The sequence below is a fragment of the Barbus barbus genome (assembly GCF_936440315.1).
Source record: "Barbus barbus genome assembly, chromosome: 35".
In the NCBI taxonomy this organism is placed as follows: domain Eukaryota; kingdom Metazoa; phylum Chordata; class Actinopteri; order Cypriniformes; family Cyprinidae; genus Barbus; species Barbus barbus.
The window spans coordinates 11,359,700-11,381,810 of NC_136763.1; the positions used below are offsets into that span (position 1 = coordinate 11,359,700).

At 37.0% G+C, this 22,111-nt stretch overlaps 1 protein-coding gene across 7 annotated transcripts in view; it reads left to right on the top strand.

The window, feature by feature from the left end:
* The window catches only part of LOC306855435 (IQ motif and SEC7 domain-containing protein 1-like), a 207,681-nt gene that overhangs the window by 154,531 nt on the left and 31,039 nt on the right, over positions 1-22,111 (top strand). The window contains exon 1 of one of the 7 annotated variants that reach the window (XM_079394165.1): positions 6,601-6,830. The exons of 4 other annotated variants lie outside the window; for them this stretch is intronic. The gene's annotated coding sequence lies outside the window, so the exon portion shown is untranslated. Of the gene's footprint in view, positions 1-6,600; positions 6,831-17,217; positions 17,508-22,111 lie in introns of those variants that run through there. 2 more of the 7 variants (XM_079394163.1, XM_079394164.1) reach the window with 2 other exon arrangements.

The window sequence follows — 22,111 nt, forward strand, 5'->3', positions numbered from 1 at the left end:
CGGTCCTTGGGCATCGTCCCCATATGGCATCAGAGTGTATTCTGACATACGAACGTCACCCTTCCCCCATTTCACTATGGCAAGCATCCCAGCAGGATGCACACAAGTCCTGGCTTCCCTTTAAATTAGTCGTGGCATGTGAACACACAGTGAAGAGGCAGTTACCGCACTGACAGCTGTGCATGTGTGTTCCACACGTCATTGTGGCCTGTAAACAGTCATTAAATCCGGTTCTCGCTGCATGGTGTGGTGTAAACACACACGCACACACACACACACACACACACTATAGTTGCAGACATTGGATCACATCTAGCTGAAGCTCAGGTAAAGGCTTTGTTTACCAAGCTTCATTCTGTTTGTATTATAGAGCTTTATATATCTGTCTGGATTATAAAGCTCATAATTCAGCGCACAGTCACGGATCCATTCGGCTCTGTGATAATAGACCAGCCTTCAGATGGAGGGTTTTTTTTAGGATTGTTCTTCATGCATGCGAGCGTCTATCTGTCTGTCTTGTGTATTTATACAGTTTGTGTTTTATGTGTACAGTGCTTCTTTTTTTCCGACCACATGTCACAGAAAGCGTGTACGTAAATCAGCCGGGACCCTCAAACTGCACCCCTGCCTCTCTCACGGGAATGTCATTACCATGACATCACTCCACAGGCTTTCTATGTTAGGTCTGGCAACAATAAAATTTCCAGAATGGTTTGCAGAAGTTTGTTTTTCACTTTGATGTCAGAAAGTACTTGCATAAAAATTTTTATGAAAAATATGTAATGTAATTGCAAGATATATTTAGAATGGGTACTTATGTATGTTAAATCAATATATATTTTTAGCACATTCTTTATTATTATTAATTTATTATAATTATTATATGTGAATTAGGGTTGGAGCTAAACTCCGCAGGACACCGGCCCTCCAGGGCCGAGTTTAGACACCCCTGCTTTAGGCATAAATCTGATAGCACCCCACTAGATTTGAGTTCTCATAAATATCCGGTGCAGGATTTTCTGTCAAAGTGTAATACTGACGGTTAGGGGTGTGTTCATCACTGAAGTGCCGACCATACAATCAGGCTAGCTCATCACATCAGCTGTATCTTACCTGTTATCTGTTACCTTACTAGTACTTTCTGCATTTCAGGGGAAGTCGTGGCCTAATGGTTAGAGAGTTAGACTCGTAATCCAAAGGTTGCGGGTTCGAGTCTCAGGTCCGGCAGGGATTGCATGTGGGGGGAGTGAATGTACAGCGTTCTCTCCACCCTCAATACCACGACTGAGGTGCCCTTGAGCAGGGCACTGAACCCCCAACTGCTCCCTGTGTTCCGCAGCATAAATGGCTGCCCACTGCTCCAGGTGTGTGTTCACGGTGTGTGTGTGTTCACTGTTGTGTGTGTGTGCACTTTGGATGGGTTTAATTGCAGAGCACGAATTCCGAGTATGGGTGACCATACTTGGCCGTATGTCACTTTCACTTTTTCACTTTCACTTTCATATAAAACCGTATAGAATATGTGGCGCTTTGGTTGAAAAAGAATACTGGAGTTGTGGTCGTCTCCATGCTGGCGCTCTTTTGAGCCAGTGATCAAACTGCCGTCAGAGGCTGTTCCAGTGAAGAGTTGCACTACTATGCTGTAATGAGATCCCCTGAGTGCCCTCAGCCAATCACAGTCGAGTATAGGCTCTCCTAGCTTGTGTTAATTGGCTGCAGGGGTAATGCCACTGCAACACACCAATTCATCTCAGAAGATCTGTGACATTCATATACATTACAGCTTCTTTTTGAAAAATCATCCTGTATAGACCTAGGGAATAATCTCATGTGAGAAGACCATCTTGTCCCAAATCAGTCGTTTAATATTTTATTAATTATAGCGTCTGGTGGATTTGCATATGTTCATTAGCAATCATCCAATCAACGAGTTTCAGTTTCAGAAATGATTTCTGTCTTTCCATAGATTCTCTAAGAGCTAAATACAAAGAATAATGATGTGATATCCTTCCCATTGTCATGGTCAGACATGTTGATTGTACGATGGCTCCCCCTACAGGCCGAACTGGAGGTGAATGTGGCATTCTGGTAATAAAATGTGACAAGTCAATGATGTCAATTCCCTCTCCACTGTATATTTCCAGAGTGAGCTCAATACTGCTAGAATGGATTATGTCTGTTCGCTTGCCTGCGTCTGCAGTCGGGTGCCAAACAGGTGCTGAGGAATACCAAAACACTCCAGGTGTGGCAGCTAGGCCATCCGTGACTCACTCACACACACCTCCTCCTGACCTCAGAGGAAGTGAGGTCACAAACTAAGCGTTGCTCATCAATACACAAACACTGTTACCCTCCTCCCATTCACACTGGGGTCAAGACATCTGACGGGATAAAACACAGGATTAGACCCTTCCAGCCACTCACACAGCATCTTTCCTTTCCAAGGAAATTTAATGTACTTTTTTAGGCAGTGAAATACAATATGTTATGGCGCATTGCTGCTGTTTTTTTTTTTTCTTTGCAAGTTTCATGTATCCGTGATGATCAGAGAAAAAGTTATGTTTTATTAATAATATTATCATGAACTGCATAAGTTCAATATTATGTATAATTATTGTGCATATACTGATTAAGAAAAGTTTCATTTTTGTGGAAAAAAGAGAAAGCCGATTTTTTTTTTCACCTTTAAAAATGTTGATTGTCAACCTCAGAAGGTCAAACTAAATATTATATGAGCCCATTATTTTCTGTGCATTTTATATGAGCATTTTCTATATATATCTTTGTATTTTTACATCTCTACCAAAATTTGGAATAAAATAAATTAATATGGATTAAATATTGAATGAGCCATTTTTTTTCTGTTCATTTCATATGAGCATTTCATTTTCTAAATTTTTACCAACCTATTTATCAAGATTTCGAATAAAATACAATAAAATAGGGTTGCAGGTTTAGCCGAAATTGAGTTATTCTGTTGAGGGATAGCTAGTTTAGAACCGTATGTATTTTAGCAAGCAACTGTGGCGTTGCCTCAAGGTGCGTCATTCTCCCTGAACATTCAGCTCAACTGAGGGAGCCAGTAGCATACAGTTTAATGTTCTTTGAGTTTGGTGCTCAAAGAAAACACAAACCTTAGGCGTATTTGTGTTATTTCTGCAAGCTCTGTGCAAAGACCTATTTGTGAGTCCCTCAACCAGCAAAGATGATGCATTAACGTCTAGAGGTTTTACTCAGTCAAAAAATAGATTTTGGCATTATTATTGTACTTTTCAATAGAATCAATAGGATTCAGGAAATGGATTGGACGTTGGTGATGATGTCATAATCTGCCCAGCTCTCAGCAGATTAATAACTAGCCTCTTTACACTCGTTAGTATTCTCTCTTTCTGTCTAAACCTTTACTAAACCATTTGAAAGTTACTGAAGAAAAAAAACTAGTTTATTCATAGCATCCAGTTTTGCTGCTCTGCTGTTGTCTTGCTCTTGTCGTTAAGATCATCCTGTAGTATAGCTCAGCTCACGTATTAATGGCCAGGCTTCATTAGCTGATGGGTGTGTGTGATTGGGCGGGTGTTTGAGTCGATGCTCACAGCAGTCCCAGGTGGTCAGCTGTGAGAGATAAAACAGAAATAGGAGGAGCACAGCCGTCTGTGGATTGAAGGGGCCAGCGTTTTCGAGTTCCTGTACTCCCCTCCAGCTGCTCCTTATTTGGTGCATGGTTGTCCCAGGAGAGTCTTTTACCCCATAAGGATATTTTTCTCCATTACTCTGGCAAAGGCACAAACAGTACAAATCAGTTATGCTGATTGACATTCTCATAACAGACTACATTTGAAAGGTGGTTGACTGATGCAGGTTGTTCAATGCAAGCATTGATGAATATACATAGATCAGAGGTAACTTTTTGATGATGATGATCCTTTTGCAAGGATACACTTCCTAAAATATAAATATTTTAATGTATAAAAATACTGTTTGAGGAAAAATGTTGTGTGTTCTATTGTAAAGACGTTATAAAATCAAGTAATTGTTACGGTAGTTAAGTAATTGGCTTTTGTATTGACATGGTGCTAAAACTGTAAAAGGAAATTAAAATATTTTCTAGAAAAACAGCATATTGGACAATTTATTTTCCCTGCAAAACAGCAGTTTTTCTTATTCTCTTGATAAAAGTAGTTCTGTCAATACAATACAGTGAAATAATCTTGCTTTTTTTCTCTCTTTTTAATATATAAATATATATATATTCTATAATTTTTGTAATAGTATCAATTTTCTCAATGTTTTTGAAAAATGATTTGATCAAAAATACATATATACAAATAAATATACTAAAAATGTATTTGAAACACATTTATTTCATGCCAAGTATTCTACAAATACATTTACATATTTATGTACTTCATAAAAATACCCTGCAATTGTACTTTTAGTACACTACCTAAACTGGTATACATTAAGTCTGCTAAATCAGAACAACTAATTTTGTGCTTAATGCATTTAAAGTCCGATATTCAAAGATCATACAATCCTCATTAAAAGTGGTATTGGTATTAATACACAATTTAGGCTTTTAATATTAATATTAAGAAATGTGCATTGTGCACAAGTAGTAGTGATAGGCAGGTGCCCCTCCACTTAAGTCACAAAATTTGTGAAGTGGGTAATGAAGGGGGGTTGGTGCCGCCACAGATGACTGAGCCTCTGTGTGTTTGTTGTGCAACGTTCTGCCATTTTTAAAGGCAAAAGCCGAACATGAGCTAATCGTGGACACCACCTGCCGGATTCAGCTTGCAATCCCATTAAAGTTAAATCCTTCCTATGAAGGATATACTGTGAAAGAGAGATTGTATTGGATTTAGATTAGCACGTACACAAAACTTGAGGTCCTGACACTCATACGGATTCCGTAAACGCTCTTTGCGGTTCGGATCTCTCGCTTGTGTGAGCCAAGGTCAGCCTTGAGACATTTGCTTTTCAGGAGCGTGGACAGGAGATTGATGCCACTTCATGCCAGCTGCCGTCTGAAGGCGCAACAGTAAGTCAGCATCACTTACTCGCCGTGATCCACATATGAAGAGCAGATAACCACGAGTGGGATTTAGATCAGAATAACTGGTAATAAGACAAGTATTAAAACAAAATAGAAACATAACAGCAGCCAGGTTTAGAGAGAATTATTTGTGTGGTTATTGTTAGTATATCACAGGTAAAAAAAAACACACAGGGTCAAATGTCTGTGTCAAACAGGTGAACGAAGTATGTTTGGAAATGCATTTAGACACCTGCATGCCTACAGAACATACTTCATTAATGATGGAGAAGTTCTTCATCGAATTCAGTTCATACTGTGAAAGCAGGAGAATTCGCTGTAGGGGCAAAGCAATTATATAATACATTATAACATAATATAAGCTTTAAATGTCTTTCTATAAAAAAAAAATAATAAAATGAATTGTAGTTTTTATTTGTTTGTTTGTTTAATGCGACTCTTGTTTTGTTTTGAATTTGGGGCCAGTAGCATCAACTTAGCATCTATGTTAATGCTGTTTCTTAAAGGGATAGTTCACCCAAAAATTAAAATTTTGTAATTAATTATATTGTTCCAAACCCTTTAGACCTTTTTGATCTTCAGAACACAAATTAAGATTTTAATAATGAAATCCAAGAGCTTTCTTACCCTGCATGGACACCAATGAAACTACCACGTTCAAGGCCCTGAAAGGTAGTAAGGACATCATTAAAATAGCCCATTTGACATCAGTGGTTCAACCTTAATTTTATGAAGCTACGAGAATACTTTGTGTGTGCAAAGAAAACAAAAATAACAACTTCATTCAACAATTTATCCTCTTCTGTGTCAGTCTTCGCCGTGCATTCAGGCGAGTATTATAGCTTCATAACATTGTTAAAACCAGTGATATCACATGGACTATTTTAATAATGTCCTTACTACCTTTCTGGGCCTTGTCAGTTGCCTTGCTGTGTATGCAGGGTCAGAAAGCCCTCGAATTTCATCAAAAATATCTTAATTTGTGTTCCGAAAATGAATAGTCTGACAGGTATAGAACGACATGAGGGAGAGTAATTAATGACAGAATTTTAATTTTTGAATGAACTATCCCATTAAGAATTAATCTGATTTATTTGCAGTTAACCAAGGCACAATCAGTGCCAATCTATGTTTTTATGTAACTGAATAAAAAATAAGTTTTTACAAATCATAAAGAAAATCAAAATGATGACTAACTTTGTAAGATTGTATAAGCATTTTATGCAGCTGGCCCCTGGTTGCATTAAATAATTTTTTTCCTTTGCTTTTTTCTCTCTTTCTCCATCGCAGTTACCTTTTTTGTCTCTGTTTTTCATTCTGTCCAACCCTTTTTTTTAACCATAAAAAAAACTGACCTTGCAGCATGGTAAAAAATAAAAAAGAGGAACAGGACACTGCGCGGGGCAAGAGCACAGAGATGCCACCTTCAACAGAAACCACACAGGAGGAGAAAGACAGAGAGGGCGAGAGGGAGGGAAGAGAGAGATGAGTGCAGGGGGAGGGGTTGAGTTGAGAGGAGCATAGAGAGAGTGACGTGGAGAGACAGAGAAAACGAGAGGGTGTTCGAGGGACAGGAGGCTCGGGGAAAGGAGGGAGGCAGATGGCCCAGTGGAGTGCAACGTCACGCTAGGTGAGAAGAGATCTGGATGCTGCAATGATGCAGGCTTTTGTGTTCAGGGACGACTGAGTTTATCCTCCGCAGCTTAAGTTAGAGAGCAGACCTCCAGACGCTGCGTGTTATTTGTGGCCAGCCAGTTTTGGGATGGAGTGAGAGGTACGTGTGTGTGTGTGTGTGTGTGTGTGTGTGTGTGTGTGTGTGTGTGTGTGTGTGCGGCTGCCTGAGTAGCACGCAGGTGTCTGGCAATGATGACTGCAGCAGCTGTTGAGGCATGCAGCTATGTTTCTCTCTCTTTCGCTCGTTCTCGCTCTCGCTCTCTTCCGTAGTCTGATGTCATTCTGACTGATGCGGACTAGCTGGAGGACACAAGCCAAACTGACTATATAAAACTTTTTGCATGATATCTGAAATCTCTGATCACCTCCAGAATTTGACTTTACATTTCTTTCTATAACTTTGCTGATGGAGCTCTGGGTAGCGAGCATTGATCTGCTTGTTTATGTTTTTCCATTAGGATGGTGACATTGAAGCAGAAACAACTGACGCAAACACATTTCACATAGACTGGCTTCCCGACAACCATTAAAGGAATTAAATGCAAGAGTAAATGGAAAAATTACATCCTTGCGCTAGAGTTTCCTTCTTGTTTTATATTGTATAGCAAGACGTGTTTTGTTCTTCTATATCCTGCTGCCAGCCTGTTTTTGTTTTTTTCTGCTTTTATTGTGCCCCCGGTGTCTTCTGGTGTGATCCAGGGAGTGTTTTGGCTCCTGTGGCGTGCTTGGGCAGTGGATTTTTTTATTTGGGGGAAGATTATGCAGCATTAAGCCGCTTGGTATCAGATAATGCAGCAATAATCATTCTTTGTGGTTATGAATTCAGCAAGATTCATCTGAGCTGGTGGTGTTTTTGCATTCATATGAGTTTCAGCTGAACTATCTTTGGATCTGCTGATGTAATTAGATTCTAAGTTTAGCACATGTAATATGTGAACGTGGGGTTGAACCATTCATATTTTCAGCATATGCTCTGCTTTCATATATTATATAGTTGGGGTGCCCCATATATATCGATACCAAATCTGTTGTCATATTACAGATTTGTTTCTTTTTATTGTATCAGTCGATTGATAAATTTTAAATGTTAATTTTTCCTGTTTTAAGTAGATTAAAAAAAAAACATTTTTCATACTGTACATTATAACATTGTGATGCATAAAATCACTTGTAACATTTTAAATGATTCATTTTAGTTTTGGGTTACTAGCCATAACGTTAAAATATTGATATTAATACTGGTACTCTATAACAGTTAGTTCGAAATAATTTATATTAGCTTGAATTGAGGGCATATAATGGGATATTTGACCCAAAAATTCTGTCATCATTTATAGAATGATAATGTAATTCCAAACCTTTATGACTTAACTTTCCTGTTTTGTTTTGTTGTTGGTTTGTTTTTTTTGGTTTGTTTCTGTGTTTTGTTTTGCTTTGCTTTGCTTTGTTTGATTTGGTTTGGTTTGTTGTTTTGTTTTTTGTTTATGCCTGTGTTCTTGGACCCTTTTGATATTCAGTATATAGACAAAAACAGTTAAACCATTTTTGAGAATGGCTTCTATTATGTTTCACAGATGAAATTAAGCCATGAAGGTTTGGAACTACATAGTTAATGATGCCCGAATTTACATTTTTGGGTGAACTATCATATCCATGCCAGCTATGCCTATATTTGTGCCTAAGCACAAACAGCCCAAAATCTGTCTGTTCTTCTGTGACATTAATAACAGCTGTGCATTTGTATTGTCATCCAACCCCGCATGGCTCATCAAGAATATTTCAAAACTCTTCCTAGGGTTACACAGTCATCTTCGCTACTGTCGCACAACACACATCTACTAGAAAACAAGGACAAATCACACAGCGTTATGATGGTATGAAACTAACGGTCCCAGTTTCTGCTGTCACTGTGCTGTTGGGCTGAACATATCTGACAGTCATGTGATCTGAATGATCTCTTCGGGCGCTGCTGTGTTGGTGAGTTTGACATTGGGGTTTGAGTCTCCCATGTGCGATCTTGCCATTATTATGGCTGCTTTCCTCAAGGGATTCACAGGGCCATAACAAAACAAGTCTATTTCTGTCAAACAGCTCCAGCTGTGTCTAGGGGATCGCTGGTGTGTTTGGACGTGTGATGTGAATGCGGGTCTCTATCAGATTGGGTGTGTTAGTTTCAGGTTTGCTGACATGTGATTCTCGGAAACAGGGCACTGTTATTCCAGATTATGATCGCTGATCCGCAGATGAAACCATATCACTTATGTCGCCAGCCATTACGTTGTTAAACATCATATGGAAAGCTGGTTCTAATCTTACAGCTTTGTGGGTGGCAAATAATAACTTTTATAAAAATGGACTGTCGTTAAACGAACTGTTTATCATGTAAAGGTCTCAAAGCCTTATATTCTGCAGCTGTTATCCAATTTGCATTGTGCAAATATTATTTAAATGAATGCATTTTTGGCACCTTGTGATGGCTGACACCCCAGCTGTCTTGGTGCTTTAAATAACGGGCTTAAATATATAAATAACTTTGAAAATTGAGGTCAAGCAAATTAAGATTCAGCTCTGTCCTCTGTCAGCAGATGAGATATCAAACCGGTTCTTTCCTCTTAGCTCCAAATAAATGTTAAATATTTGATTATCATTGCTTTTCATGGGGCCCGAGGAGTGTTTGGTGCACCCAAATTTGTCCTGTGTTTGAGTTACTGCAGGACTTGTCTTTAAATTAGTATTCAGGATGTAAGATATAGTCATTGGCCATGAAATATAGCAAAGCTGGTGCAGTAAGATGCAGGGGTATGTACCTTCTCATCCGAATCTGCTGTGTCATTGTGTCATGTAGGGAGCCTCTGAGGACAGAGCGTAGAGAATGAGAGACCAGGAATGATATATTTTCCATGAATGATGAAAAACTGGAAGAATTTGATCTTTTGATTTCTTATTGATCAGTTCAGTTTGTTTAGTTTTTTTTGGTTACAACCCATGACCACATTCTTTATAAAATACCTAAGGTATAACCCTGTGGGTTATAAGAAAATATGGCAATAAGGAAATTGTTTATGCTGAAGTCTCTTATGCTCACTAAAGCTACCATTATTTAATCAGAAATACAGTAAAAACAGTAGTATTGTAAAATTAAAAGAACTATTTTGTATTTAAATATTTTTCAAATGTAGTTTATTCCTGTGATGGCAAAGTGGATTTTTTTAGTATCCATTACTCCAGTTTTCAGTGTCACATGCTCCTTCAGAATTCATTCTAATTTGCTGATTTGATGCATAAGAAACATTTCCTATTATAATAAATGTTGAAAACAGTTGTGCTACTTAATATTTTTGTGGAAACTGTGGAATCGTTCTTAGTGATTTGTCCCTAGATCGACCAGCACCATCAATTAGAATGGGTTGAATGGTTTGCCATTGCTATTTTTATTTTTTTCATTCTTTTGAAGGAAAAATTTATTTTATATGTGTGGAAAATAAAACAGTATAATAAGTTATTTTATATTATTGAACAATAACAAAAAATATAAAATAATAAATGTAAAAATTATAATATAAAAGGATTTTCAATCTAACATTTAAAATTTTATTTTATTTAATTGATATGCATTTTGTGTGTGTGTTAGGTCCAAAAAAAAAAAAAACAAGTAGAAATCTGAATTAAAAATTAATAACAAAGAATAATAATACAAATCCTACATCCTACATTGTACAGTTCTAGATTGCACAGTGTTCTCAAAAATACCCAGATACCCAACTCCTACCCAACTGGTAGGAAGATGTCTTTCATGCTTGATGTAAATCAGACTTGATTAGTGTATTTATCATCCAGTCAGACTGAATTGTGGGTGGTTAGTGCATAGCACTGAAACACAGCTCACAAAAGTAATGCAGCTGTTTAGCGAATTCATCCCAGAGTGTTTCTGCTTTTGGAGGCTAATGGTGTGACCTATTTTTGCTGTAGTGCTTATTGAAGCCACCTGTCTGGTCAGCTCTGGTGTAGTGACTCACTCTCCATATCCATGCAAAGCATTCCATGATAAACTCTAGATGATTGCTGCTGGAAAAAAGTTTGTTTGGTTTATATAACAATTTTAGCAGCACTGGTATGCGTTTCACCCTGCTATTTTAGTACAAAAATTCAAATCTTGATATTGATCTCTAGAATCTGATCAACAGCACACTGTTTGGATGCTGCAGACTCACTCTTGCTGTCCGCTTCAAGTAAGCAGCCCTTAAACATTCTTTTTATGTAGCAAAGCGCCATGTTTATAGACAATGTCAAGATCGTTTGTAATTTGTTGCGGTGTGCTCAGTCAATCTGCAGCAGGCTCTGTGATAATTGCCACTTGGCTTCACTTAGTTGAGTCTGCCTCAGAAAAAAAAGTTCTCAGGAATCCGGAGGAGGAGAATGCAGCGCCAGTGTTTGTCGTAACAAGGTGTAGGATGATGAAGGCTTGTTTGGGTTTGAGGTTTGCAGGACTTGCTAATCGCCACCTGGCTATCTTTCAACAGGGCAAAAGGCATATGGAGGAAGCCTCGTTCTTTACAAGAGAGCGACATTTCAGTCTCAAAGTCTTTTGAAAACAGTTGAATGACCTTTGGAAGTGACCTTGCTTCCTCTCTGAGCTGCAATAATCAAGAACTCATTTCCTTAGACACAAATACTTGAAAGATACTAAATCACTTTCAGAATAACCAAAAACCCCACCACTAGTTTCAAAATTACACACATCAGCTTTCATTTCCCCTTAGATATGAAAGACAAGGCATTTAAACTGTGCCAAGCTCTGAAAGATTTCAATAGTGGGTTTTAAAGGAATGGCCTCTGTGTGACCGATGGAAACACATCACTGTTTAGGAGCACGAAACTGAAAGCTGCTTTATGGGATGAGGCGTGGACAGAGTTGCAGTGTTAGCACTGCAGATGTTTGACTGTGGTGTGTGTGCGTGTGTGTGTGTGTGTGCATGTGCCAGCATGTGCCAGCATGTGCTGCTTTACATGTGAAGCTAAAGAAACAGACTCTAGGCAGAGGGAAGAGAGGGACGGACAGAAGCAGTTCTGTGGCTTGCTGGTTACGTCTTGTCTGACAGGCCACATCATCCAAGCTTATTGTAAGATCCCCTGACACACTATACCCAAGAAACTTCACATAAACAATTACTTGCTACATAAAGAGGTTATAATTGCTGGAGATTCGAAGTTTCCATCACATGGAAGCATGGGTATTTTGTCAACAACTATCAAATGTAAAGGCAGCGGTATATTTTAGTATATATATTATTTAAATATTGTGTAAATCTGTGTGAAAATGTTGCTTTCAGTACAAAATAATTGACTTTGAAATTATTAGTCTATTTGTCTTAAGCCAAAACATTGTAAAATAATATGGGGTAGCAGTGGAGAGGGGGAAAAGAGGAAATATATATATATATATATATATATATATATATATATATATATATATATATATATATATATATATAAAATACACTATCATTTAAATGCATTTTTGTATTTCTTGCTGTTAAATTACATTTTGTCATTTTTTTTTCTCTCAAGTTTTCTGCTGTCCCTCCAGTATAGAAAAGCATTATATAATATCTCACTCTTTAGATATTGTGCTCACGCTATGTTTATACTCCCTTTCTTTCTGTTGCTCCTTTCTTTAGCTGTGTGTCATGACAAATCATGGTATTATTACCTTAAGGGCACAGTGTATAATTATTGCGTTCCCGCTCATTGACTTCTCATTCATTTGAAATGCATAGTTCTTTTCTTCCACCGTATACAAGCCTGATGAGAAATCGTCCGATTACCATCAGAAGGGTGTTACACCCAGTTATGTACGTAAATATAGACTTCCGTGGCTTCAGTGTGGCAACGTGTTGTCAACATGGGAGAAAAAGCGTAGCCCAGCTTCAGTCAAGCTTGTAACGACAGGTAAAAGGTTTCTGGGATGAAATTCTTCCTTAGAAATTCTTACACATCTGCTTTCACGGTCTGAGTCTCAGCAGGTTATGTTTGTTTTGAACAGAAGAGGCCAGAGTTCAATCTGCAGTCAACTCTCTAAAATATGTGCATGTAGTTTAACTCATATTCTTTGACTGTTACAAACTATAATGTTTTGCTAAATACTTTGGATAATGTATTACAGCTTCCTTCACTTATAGCTAGCCCTTAAAATGTTTTACAAATAAGTGTACTAACGTGATTAGCATAGACATATAAGCTGTTTGACTTCACACCGAAGTGTCATTATTAAACAATTAGAATCATATCTGATGTATAAACTATTGGGAGAGAGATTCTGGGCCACAGTGGGTATACGGCTACAAACTGAAACCATGTAGAAAAAGTCACAAAAGTCACAGTTTCTTTTCTCACTTAGAAAAAGTTAGCGAAGTCCTAATCCCAGCTGAACACCTCTGGTGTGACTTTAAATGCAGACCTTGAGCCAAAAACTCATCACCAAACACCAATGACTTGTATATGGGTACAGTCGTTTTAGACACTTTCAAAACTGTTGCAACAGAGATGGAAAAACAGTTTTTAAATACGTGAATTATGCTTCCATCTTTGTTGCCACAGTTTTGGAAGTGCCTTCTTCTGTTCTAAAGAAGGGGGCGTCCCAATACTTTTGTCCATATAATGTATGTACAAATCATTGGTGTTTGGTGATGAGTTTTCGGCTCAAGGTCTGCATTTAAAGTCACACCAGAGGTGTTCAGCTGAGATTAGGACTTTGCTTTATGCAGACCAGTCAAGTTCTTCCACACTGACTGAATCAATCATTTCTTTTTGAACCTTGCCTTATACACAGAGGCACTGTCATGTTAGAATAGAAAAGGGTTCTGTCCAAACTGTTGAAATAACATTAGAAGCACACAATTCCCTAGAATATCATTATATGCTTAAACATTAAGATGTGTTCTCATGGAAATTACTAAAGTAGTCAAACCTGTTCATTAGAAGGGGGTGACCCAAAACGTTTGGCAATATAGTGTAAGTGTTCTGCTATAAAACTCCAAATTATTGCTAATAAATGCAAAGAGGCATTACTAATAAGTAGGCCCACTAAGATTCTGTGGCCACTGATTTCCACAGATGTTCATTTATTGAATATTTTGGGTAATTTGATTATGCTTTTCAGCCGAGCATGCAGTACTCTCGGCTCTGTTTAACACATTTTAACATGTTTAAATCCATTCCACAGAGCTACACAATTTTTTTTTCAGTGCAGAAGGTCTACAGATTAAATGCTTTTCAACTTAACTAATGGAAAATTTAGAGTAAAGTTGAGGGATGCAAAAGAAACTGGGAATCTTAATGCAAGTCATGTTTACAGACCGTATGGTTTTTATAGAAAATAACATGGTTTTATTGATGTTTATAGAGAATTTGAAACTGGTTCTAGATCAGTATAAGCAGTGAGCAGCAGTGTTGAGTTGCGTATCTGTATTGGTATGCATGGACGGCCCTACACGTCTGCTGAATGCCTCTTGTAAAGGTTACTCTCTACAGCTCCCAGATGTGCTACACTATTTGTATAATTGCAAATGTTGCCTGAGACCACCTCAGCAGGTAACTCAAGTAAACTAGTTTGGAATTTATTGCAAAATGTGCGTTTTATAGGAGTTTGTTAACCATTTGCTGTGCTTCGATTTTACAGGGATCGGTTTATGTCAGGCTATTATCTTTTATAAGAATGTACTCAACTGGCACAGAAAATGAACCGTTTTGCCAGGGGTGCCAGAACATATAGGTCAGTGTTCTCATCCAATGTTTTTTTTTTCTTTCTTTGTTAAAGTGTTGTAAAGTCCCAATCTGTTCAGAGATATCAAATCACAAATTCTGATGTTTATAAGCCACCATAAATATTTATTCATAATGTAATGTGATCATTCTAATCATTCCTTGACTTTATGCTTACATTGAAATTAGGGGTGTGCCATATAACGATTTTTGAGTGAGTAAGTAGTGGTATAAAAATAAAACACTATGACAGAATTGACAGACAGATGACATCATTTTTATTTTTGGGTGAACTATTCCTTTAATATTAATAAAACAACAAAACACAAAGAGAAAAATCACTCACTACTCTTGACTGAAGGACTTTAATACAGTTGCTTTAGGAATCAGTCTAGTATTTTTTTATATATATTTGTTCATTCAGTTTCTTGAATGCTCCTGCTAAACACATCCATTGTACCTGAAAATAAAACACTGTTTGTTTTATTTGTATATTATGTGTAGTTGTAATGTGTATCTTTGTTCTTATTTTTTAATAACAAAGATAAAATAATGACAAAGATTTTTATCTTCGCCCACTTTGGCCTAAATATCTGCCATTCTTTTTTTGTTACCTTGAAAGGCTTTGTCTTTATAATAGGGAAATTAGTTTGGCTGTAATGCTCAGACAGTTAGCAAAATAGTAAAACCAACATGACAAAGAATCGTGATAAAATGGTGAATCGTGATATTTCCTAAAAAAAATTGTATTATGATATTTTTTCCATATCGCCCATCCCTAATTGAAATGCAATGTTTCACAGCGATTTTCCATAACATTTTCATTCGTTTATGCGACTGTAGTGGAAGGGCTGCATGTAATGCTATTTCATTGGTATTCATGAACTAAATGGCTGACACAAATTGTGTTGTTTTGTTGTGCCCTGACCTTGAAATTGCAAATGAATTCATCAGCAGGAGAAGGAGAATTAGACCTTCTGGTCATCTCTTGTCTGGGATCTGTTTATGATTGGAAATTGTTTAGATGGATATGTATATATGGTTGCTTCTCATGCCACAGGACAAGATGATGATAAAATAACATTTGGTGTAGAAACTTTCCATCATTCAAAGTGTTGATTTTTGAATATGGCTGTTACAAGCATTAATGATGGCAACCATATTTTGGTTGAATCTTTGGTTACCAAGATAAATAGTACGAATGACGTAGAGGAACAGTACTGAATCATTGTGATTCAAAAAAGGGAAGTTCCACATGTCAGGTCTGAGGTCTGTGATCCTTTATAAAACAATTTTTAAGAGATGAAATGATATCAAAGTTTCTCTGAGCAGTGAGTGCTCAAATTAAAACCACTCCAGCCCTTCTCATATTTCATACCACATTCTGACGTCTTGAGAAATAATGACTTTGACATGCGCCTTGAAGTTCTCACAAAGGTCCTTGTGTGAAACTTCCCACATGTGCGAGTGAAATTGATCATTTGATCTGCCGCACGTTCTGAGCCCTGGGATCGTTCTAGAATGGATGGCCATATAAATTTCTCCTTCACTGACGCAGGACATTATTGTAAAGAAATATTCAGTGTCATCTCCTTTGTATGAACGCAGAGCGATTAAAAACGATTTACTCTCTTTTTGTATTAGAAACCATTACTGAGACAGTCGGGTTTAGATGAATCCACAGAGGATTTAACAAAGGCTCAAATAGCCCACCTGTGAGATTTATTCATAACTCACTGTCTGTTTTAGAAATTTTTTCTTTTGGCAAGTAAAAATTTTTATTTTTTTCCTCCATAATTCATCATTAATATGTTTAGTAGGGCTGCAAGATGATTAATCGCATTCAAAATAAGTTTGTTTACATACTATATGTGTGTGTGTACTTTGTATATTTATTATGTATATATAAATACACACACATTTACATGTATACATTTATTCAAACAAATATTTGTCTGTGTGTATATATGTATATATATATATGTGTGTATATATATGTGTGTATATTTCTACTTGTGTATAATTTATATTATATATAAATACTTTAAATATAAATCTAACATATTTTTTATATGTCTATGTGTGTATTTATGTATACATAAAAAATATACATAGTACACACACATATAGTATGTAAACAAACTTTTATTCTGAATGCGATTAATCGCAATTAATCGCGTTTCAGCCCTGATGTTTAATAAAGCTAGATATTATTGTTAATATTGAGATACTATTGTTAATACTTTGAAGTCAGTTTTATTTATTATTTTCATTTTGGTTAAAGTTTGAGTAATTTTGTTTGTTTTTGTCATTTTTATTAGTTTGTTTTATTTTAAATATGTCTGTAAAGTCAGTTTATATAGTTTATTTCATTTTTACCTCAACTAAACAAAAATGAGAAATGCTGCCTTGGCAATTAGCAAACTTTTTTATATTTTATTTCAATTTATTTTTTTTATTTTTTTTTCAAGCAAAACGTTTTTAAGGGTTTTAGTTTACGATAACTCTGGCTAGATTACATTTGAATACACAAGCATTCCATATGTTGCATTATGATGAAAAAATATGATTATTTGTCACAGGATCTCCAGCATGGTTTAAATCACACTCAATTCAGAGAAAGCAATCAACTGTGTCACAGGCACCACTCCCTTCCTTTAAACCTCAACACACACACTCACACACACACACACACACACACACACACTCAGCACTTCCCCATAACCACTGCCTGCGCCCTCCTCAGCAGAGCAGGAGCACACAACACGATAGGACAGGCGGCAGAGACATTACCTGGTACCAGTGCTAATGCTGTGACTGGAGCAGACGGCAGCTTTGGGAGGTGCTGGGTGCCTCTTAATGCCCTGAGTGTGTGTAGCCTATGGCAAAGGAATTCATAGTAAAGGAATAGAAGCGGTGTCCACATTTTTGGTGACTTCCAGTAAAGGAAATCCAAGCGAGAGAGAGAGAGAGAGAGAGAGGAGGTTTTGACAGCTGGTGTTTTACCTTCAGATGGGTAGGATATGCACTTTTATTGTTGTTAAATTTGAGGATGTTTGGCAGCATGTGATTTGTGTCTGTTGTTCATTCAGCTAGTTTTGCATTTAGCCATGACATATCTCTAGCACATTTAGCAACCTGCAAATTGCCCTTGCTTATTTTTTTGCAGCATAATCACAGATGAAGTGAAACAGAGAGTCAACAGCATGTGAAAAGGTGATATTTAGTGCCTGAGTTAATAAAACGACCTTGACGCTGGACTAGAGAGAGACTGAGATTTGAATGTGTCAGTTGCCCTTGTACCGCCAACATGTCTCTCACTGTGATGAGATGGGACTCGTCTGGTCACTACCCATCAATCAAGGTCCCTAAAGAGACAAACATGCACAGATGAACCTTTGCTGTCCTTTAAGAACGGGGATATCATTTCTTTGATTTTTGATCTGATGAATATACTATACTATCAAGGCTAATATTGCTCATAGTGATACCTATACCTCCACTGAATAGACATTTTTGTGTTTTGAGGGCAAAATGAGTAATTAATAGACACTGAATAGAAACATTAAAAAGCTATTGTTAGCATTAAATAGGCCAAAACTGAATTATACACACAAAGTTTGCAATCAGTAATATCAAAAGTGACAGTAAAGACCTTCACATTCTTGTAAAACATTTCTGTTTTAAATTATAGCTTTTCTTTTGAATTTTATTCATCATTGAATCCTGAAAAAATGTTACCGTTTTGTACAGTCAATACAACTTTTCAGTACTGTTTTAAATATTGAAAATCGGCATATTAGAATGATTTCTGTAGGATCATGTGACATTAAAGACTGGAATAATGGCTGCTGAAGATTCAGCTTTGCTGTTACAGTAATAAATACATTTTAAAATATATTAAAATAGAAAATTTGATCAATTAAATGCAGCCTCGGTGAGACGTCTTTCAATTTTTAAAAGGTAGTGTGCGGTGAATATACATGCAAATCAGAGTGTTTTCCATTTATTAACAGCGTTTATAGAACATAATCAATGGTTGAACAACTTACAGTTTAAACATTTTGCCATACTTGGTTATTTAGTGAAGTAAAGTACTTCAATACTATACTGCTTTCTCTATTTGAATTTTGTATGTACTTGAATTGCAAGTATGTTCTTTCAAAGAAAATAATTTTCATGCTAAATTAAAGTATCATTAGTAAATCATTAGTTTAGAAAAACACCAAGAATCAATATTTGTATGTGGGAATCAATTCTTTTGATGCTCATTAATATTGATATTTGAACTTGAATTATTTTTTTCATTCTTTAGTGCTTGTGCAGCCTAGCTGTGCCTGTTCCTTAGTTCCTTCTGTCTACTTCCTTTATCGACCCAAAGATGGCAGTCTGAGGGTCATGTGTCAGACAGCTGAATGAAGTCTCAGGCTGTCACAGACTGCCCACTGTTACATGCCCGTCATCCTTGGGGCATTCTGGAGAGCCGAGTTTGAGACTTTGACAGCTGCTAGGCAGATCTCTGGCTCTAGATGGCACTACGCTGTCCCTACCGCACTGAAGAGGGCAGACAGGGAGGATAACAAGACACGTCCACCAAACTCTGTTTATTTAGACTCAACCTCAGCGGTCATTTTGGTCGAGAGGGACTGTCTGGGGCCTGATAATGTCTGAGCATGCTGAAACTGACCGGCCTGTTTGTTTGTCTGTTTGTGCTTGAGCAACAGAATCGCTCGTGTCGTTATTCACACATGCCTCTAGATACAGGTAACGATTAGAAAGATAAAAGGCTCTCATTTCCTGTTGCTTTTTAAACAAATAACAAAATATAGAGTTATCCATAAATGGCTTTTAGCTACAGCAGTGAAATTGCTTGTTCTACTTTTATCAAGCATTTCCTTAATTTGGAAAGAGTTTTTGTGTGGTTTCCAACACGTAGCTTAGAGATGTTGTAAAAGTACTGCATCCTACAAAATCTTAAGATCTTAACCTATATAGGAAAGACTTCATTTGGAAGACTTCCTGAACAATCTAAATTTAAAGCCTCGTCCTCCAAACCTCCTAATATGCCCAAACTAAACAATGCTGTTTTTTATGTAGCAACAAAAAAATTTTTTTTTAAATTGTCATTACTGTTTGATGGGTGATGGCTTTATCAACAAATTTGATAAAAATCCCAACATGTTTTAATACCAATGAAAGCACTCGGTTGACTTTTTCAAAGTAGTAATAATTAATAATTCAGTTGTTTATTATCATTTTTTTCTAATGTGTTTGATCATTTTGTGGATTGCAACATCATATGGCAAAAGGCAAACCCACTGCAGGTTTCCTTTTTATTAAAGTTGATTTAAGCGACACAGTCATTAACATTATTTAGTTTTTTTTCTAATGTGACTAATCAGAATGTTCCTATCAGGCAATGTGAAAAGCATGTTTGTCATTAGTCAATCACTGAGCCACTGGCTCTGAGCTAAGAAGACACAAAATCGAGCCTGTGGGGTGTTACAGGCCTATGTCACTTGCCACATTTGTTGTATTGCCACTGCTGGATGGCATGGAGAGGTAAACGGAACTGCACAATTCCATCCCACGAAGCAGCTCTCAAGCATGTTGATGATGTGAAAGGGCAAAGCCTTTAAAAAACACCTGACCACGACTGACTCTCCAAAACGGACCGCATTTCCGCTGCGGGGGAAGCTATTTGCTCTTTCAGTCAGGATGCAGGAAGCAGAAGTGGTTGTTTTGCATTGGATGGAGGGAGTGCAACTGTGCAATGCGTAATCCATCACAAAGACCCGCGCGGGGGAAACCGTGATGGAGGACCACACGTGGACAGGATCCCTCAGATTAGAGATTAGGCCTGTGAGAGAAGCCAAAAGCGTGTTTAAGATCCACTATGGCGTATGGGGGGGAGGGGATGGCAAACATAGATGGAGGTAAACTTCCCCCATTTGAACACGCATGTTTAGATATCCTTATCTGCACAGTGTTGATCAAATTTGTCTGCAGACTTTATAAACTAAACAGGAAATGGTTATCTGTCAATCAGGACTGAGTTGGAACTTGCTCCATTTAAGTTGTAGATTAATACGGGGTCCGTCTGAATAGAACATTAGCTGTGGAAGAATGAACAGTATTTGCTGATAAACAACTAGCTATGCAATTAACTGGAGATTACTAGTCCACCACTGCACTTAAAACAGGAAGATGACTTGTTTTTCTGTTTGATCAGGTTTAAGAAGGGTGCAAGGAGCACTTAACCAAAAGAGCCCTAATGTTCTCTAAATTACAGCTGGACCTAAAGGCAAACATGTCTGTGTCTCAGTGCTGGGGCAGCTGCCGGGTGGATGGCCGATGCCATGTAATTATGTGTACATGAAATGATGGTAATGTGCATTGCAAACCCTCGTTAAGTGCTTGGAATTGTCATTGAAATCATTCCGTACTGTTTTGTGATTGTTGTTATTGTTTTGTAGCTCTATAGATTACAGAGTGGTTGTTACCTTAAAACACTAGCCTGTAGATTCCTGATTTCACATCAAAACACTGAGAAGGATTGTTCAACCAAAAAATACAAAAATTAAATAAGGCATCATTTACATTACATGTTTACTTTCTTCTTTGGAACAGAAAAGGAGAAATTTAATAGAGATCTGGTCCATAATAGAATATCTGTCCATATTCACTTGTAAAAGAGAGATTATTTATATATATATGTATATATATATATATATATATATATATATATATATATATATCATGCTTATTATATGTAAACAAGAATGCATTCCAAGTTTTTGTTTTACTGAGAATGACAATGGCATAAGTAATAAAAAACAGAACTATCCCTTTAAGAATGGATCACAAAGTAACTATTGAGAAGGAAAGAAATTAGTTCATTTATCCATAGTGGAGATAACATGTAATTTCACACCAAAATCCACTGCAGAATAACACTGGGGATTTGTGTCACTGTAGACAGATTTCAACGAGTTGTTTTTTTTTTTTAACTGAAATCAGAGATTAAGCTGTTCCGTGACCTCAGCCTGTAATTTAATTCACACTTGTACTGTAGATTCATAGGTTTTGTTTCTAAGGAATCAGTGATTGAGCTAACAGGGAAAAAAATCAGTCCAGCTCTTTTCAAATATGCTGTATGCCTTTTCCATATTCATCTGGTGGAAATGAATTTGTTCCTTGGATTGAAGATGAGAATGAAGTCAGACCTGGAATGACACATTGTGATCCTTCTTTCGAGTTCACAGGAAGCTCAGCAGTCTGTCAGCCCAGACTGCAGGCTGAGAATAGCAATGAAAGAATAAACGACAGCTGGATGAGAAAAAGCAAGAATAAAAAGGAGCCATTCATTGAGACTTTAAAACAAATATATAATAAAAAATAATAGTAATAAAAAGTGTATTCATCAGTAGGTGGCATCAACTGACTGTCTTTAAAAGTGAGTCATTGAATCATTACCATTACCATTCAGAAAGGAATCAAATGGCTGTACATATGAGTGAGTCAGTGAATTATTCATTCAACTGATTCATTCACTACTGTTGCGCTGTGGCTTTGTTTGGAACTATTTTCGTTGGTGGAGTAAAAACAAACAAAGACACT